This window comes from Pteropus vampyrus, unplaced genomic scaffold, assembly GCF_000151845.1.
Source record: "Pteropus vampyrus isolate Shadow unplaced genomic scaffold, Pvam_2.0 Scaffold90, whole genome shotgun sequence".
NCBI lineage: Eukaryota > Metazoa > Chordata > Mammalia > Chiroptera > Pteropodidae > Pteropus > Pteropus vampyrus.
In genome coordinates, this window is record NW_011888871.1 from 1673860 (window position 1) to 1678074 (window position 4215).

At 41.8% G+C, this 4215-nt stretch overlaps 1 long non-coding RNA gene across 1 annotated transcript in view; it reads right to left on the minus strand.

Annotated features, from left to right (window-relative positions):
* Positions 1 to 276: 276 nt before the first annotated feature.
* LOC111742277 overlaps positions 277 to 4215 on the minus strand; it is a 6360-nt gene continuing 2421 nt past the window's right edge. Inside the window, exon 2 of the long non-coding RNA XR_002781245.1 lies at positions 277 to 621. This is a non-coding gene — a long non-coding RNA (uncharacterized LOC111742277). The remainder of the gene's footprint in view (positions 622 to 4215) is intronic.

Sequence of the window (4215 nt, forward strand, 5' to 3'; positions counted from 1 at the left end):
ATTTCAAAGTGATTTTTTTCTGGCTTCCCCTGAGTTAAAGAACTGCTCAGAAGGCTTTTGAGAGTAAGTTTCCACCTGTGGTCATTATTCTCGGCACAACCTCAAGGTAAGGCCACCAACGTTGTGAGCGTGCCCTGGGTGCCACGTTTCAGTGGCATCAGCTACAGGAAGGAAGAATATTCAGTCCACGGAAAACAAATAAACCAAAATTAAACTCATCTTCACACATGCAAGGCTTTACAGACATGCAAATCTCACTTCCGGCCTTTTAACATATTTGACTCTCGATATATTTATTTTATTTAGATCAGAATGGATACCGTCAAAGAATAAAACAAGACCACCAGGGCTTAACAAAATGTATGAAGCTGAATCCACTCAAACGCAGGCAAAGGGGTATGTGCCCACGAAGATTTAAACCAGCAAAGTTTAAATTCTGGACAGGCGGTTGTGCTGATTAAGGGTTGACAACTACTGTTGTGGGTAGAACATAGCTGTGTACATAGTTAGTTGAAACAAGCCCTATCGTTTATTGGTTTGAAAAACGTCTTCGCTTTGGTCCAGTCGGGGTCTGAGATCGGTCCAAATGCGTGGTCCTCCATCATCTGCAGCTGGAGCCAGCTGTGTGGAACACAAGAGCCGAGTGCATTATCTCCCAGACACGTGCTGCTCTGCATGGAAATGTTTTGTATACAATATACAATTCACTTAGTCAACATGTCATCGATCCTCTGATATTTATCGCCTCATTCTGATCTTTGCTCAAATGTCACCGCATTAGAGAGGCTTTCTTTATCGTCCTAAGGCCGCATCAGCTGTCCTCCACCCACTGCCCACCCCGTCACTGTCTGTTACCCTGTCAGACCTGCGCTTGTCCGCTTTGTCTCACCCACGCCTTGCGGAAGCACCACAGGGAGGACAGGATGCCTTTGTGTGGCTTCCGGCTGCGTTTTCAGCACCCGGGACAGCGCCCAGCACAGTACGTGATCGGGAGATGCACTCACACGGGCGCTAGAGAAAATAGAGCCTCTAAAATGATAATAGCGTTATACATAAGCCAGATGCTCCGTATTTTAAAAAGATATTTTAAACCCTATATTCAAAGGCATAGGAAATGGGAACAGTTGTACCCCGATGTGGAAGGCAATCTACCAGCATCTATAAATACATTAAATTCTTGTCCCTCCAACGCAAGAGTTCTGCCTCTGGGCCTACGCTGCCTGTCATGCGCAAGAAGCCATGCCCCCAATGCTCACGGCGGCTTCGTCTGTGAAACGCAGAAAGCGAGTCTCAGATTCCAGCAGCCGCATGGTTCCCGGGGTCTCAGCAGAGAGTAGCCAGCACCCAGTGAACGCAGCCATTGCTCCTGTCCCTCCTCTGGCTCAGCCTTTGTCACGGCCATCCACGTGAGTGACCCAGTTCAATCAGCAACCATCCACAGTTCACCGCTCCAAAGTGAGGTGCCCTCGGCCTGCCTGGTCGAGGAGTCTGAGCCGCCCTATCTGCTCCAGCCCTGTGTGGCCAATGCCGAGCCTGGATGGCCACCGTGGACACCACGAGGTGTCAGCTTGGCCAGGGCCTGGCATTCAGGGGGAGCTTTGTGAATGAAGGACCCCTAAAGAGCCAATAACTTATACTTTGCTTCAGGCAGCAGAGTGGAAGATGAAGCTTTTTCCCCCCACTGATTTGCCTTGGCATTTTGGTCAAAAATTAATTAATCATATATTTACAGATCTATTTCTGGACTCTATGCTAGCACAGTCCAACGGAAATATAATACAAGCTATAAAAGTAAGCTACAGGTGTAATTTTGAATCTTCTAGTAGCCACACTTTAAAAGGTAGACAGCTATTGGATTAATATCTTAATGACTCATAATTTAGTCAATCGTGACTACTTACCCACTGGTACTATATTTAAAATACATGGATCCAGGCTGGCCAACACAGTGGTGGCCATCACGAAATCTATGTCAGATAAGATAAGACAGATTAAGTTGGTCCATAAGCCGGAGCCTCAGCGAAAAGCAGAGCCCATGAGTTTTCACCTTCAGTATGCTGTTATATAATCAATGCTAAGCTTTTCCTCCCACTGAAGCTATACAGAGCAAAGAGTAAGATTCTAGATCCATAATCAATACCATGAGAATTCTGAAGTTTATTTAACTCAAAGAGGCAAGATATTATTAAAGACTGAAGTAAATCTTCAAATAAAGGTGAGTTAGAAATAACGCACAATATTCTATGCCCAGTCTCGTGGGTTAAATTTCCAAATGCAATTAGATGAGACTTCGTGGCAGAAAACAAAGATTTATGGGAGAAATCACATTAGGAGAATAAAGATTATGAATAAGTATGATTAGTTAACAAAAAATAAACAACGGAGACATAACAAGATGATGTACGAAGCGCCACTTGCCTCTGACTCCAAAGGCCATAAAATGGCAGCAATTACAAATTAAGAGAGAAAAAATCCATAACAGTACAGACTGGAAAGTCAGAAGAATTTTGGACGTATAGAAAGTACACAGGATAAGATCTACGGAAAAGGCGACAAAAACAATAATTCGAAACGCATGCAGAAGCCGGAGTAGTCCCGGGGCAGCCAGCCCAGAGCAGAGCCATCGTGGGAATCCAGGACTCCTGGCTCTGACTACTGAGTACTCTGTCACGTTCCCCACCTCTGCTAAATATTTTCCTAAAGAATCTAATACTGTAAAAGTCATCTCAAATTATAAAACTTTGGCTTTGAAAAGCAAGCAAAGGAAATTCCCCCATAAAGAGTATCACAATCCATTATCACAAATAACATTTCTATTTTCCTGTTTTCAAGTGTATTTTACATATGCACAGTTGTAATAGTAGCATACGTATAATTGTATATCCTGTTTTTTCATTTAATCTTATATAAGTATTCCCCATCTTGCCACTGAATTTTCATAGCTATTATTTTTAATGTCTACATAACATTCTTTGAGTGAATGAACCATGATTTGCTTTCTTCTCCCTTCTTTTGGGCCATTTGGGTTGTTTTCAATTTGTGCTATTATAAATAATATTGCAATTAATATCTTTAGTTCCTCAGATAAATTTAAATCTGTTCTATGAATAAAAAGCTGCTGAATTGACTTCTGCATTATTTCTTTTTGAACAAAAAAATGGAACATCTTTCTTTCATAAGAGAACAATCTAAATGTAGGTTACTGACAGAGCCGTGTGACAAGTCAGAACAGCAAAGGCAGAACTCCTACAGCATTTCAGATGATGTCTATTGAACGTCTTTGTCCCTTTTTGGGGGAATAGAGTGAGTCTCACGTTGCTTCGGCTTAAAGTGAATCTTGAAATTGGTAACTTCACCCTTGACAGGTGTTATTTTTTTTTAAATAGTATCACTTCTGGCTGTGTTACTTTTTTCAGATCGTCCTGCATGTGACCAAGGTCAAGGTCAACTGTGACTGCAAAATCGTCAAGCTATTTGAAATACCAGGGAGCGCTGACAAGGTTTCTGTGTTCTCATGAAGCATTTCGTTGCCTCAGACAAAGAAATGCCTGGAGAGAATGCGGGAGATGTGGCGAGGACGGCGTGAATGAAGACAAAGGACCAAATAAGGGGTCTCAGAAATTTAAAATATGGTTGAATTCAGAACTCGCCATATCAGATGAATAGAAGAAGAGTGTAGCTGAAAACGAATTCTTTCCTGAATAATCCAACCACTCCTAAATCCATCTCCTATGAATTTCATATACGGAGAGTTGAGAGAATGGAGGAGAGAAAAAAGTTCTAATAAAATGATCCAGCGTCAAACAGAGACACGACGACTGGGTTTTAATGAATTTGCTGACAGTCGATCGGAATGAATGAAACAGATGAGCACGCACCTACCCGCACCCCTGGGAAATTTCAAAACGAGGATGAAGGGAAAATCCTGAAAGATTATAAAGCAAAATAAACAAACAAAAACTAAAGAGGAAAGAAAACAGATTGCCCACGAAGGAACAAAAATCAGATTGGATTCCACCTTGTCGTTGGTGACAACCTCAAAAGTCTAAGGATAAAAATAAGTTTGAACCTAGCGCTTTAGACAGAATCGAAAACTAATAATATTTAAGTAAGAGATCAAAATAAAGACACTTTCAGACATACTAGGACTCCGAGCGTTTACCATCCATAAATCTTTGTTGAACAAATTAGTTAAGGATTTACTCTATCGAAACG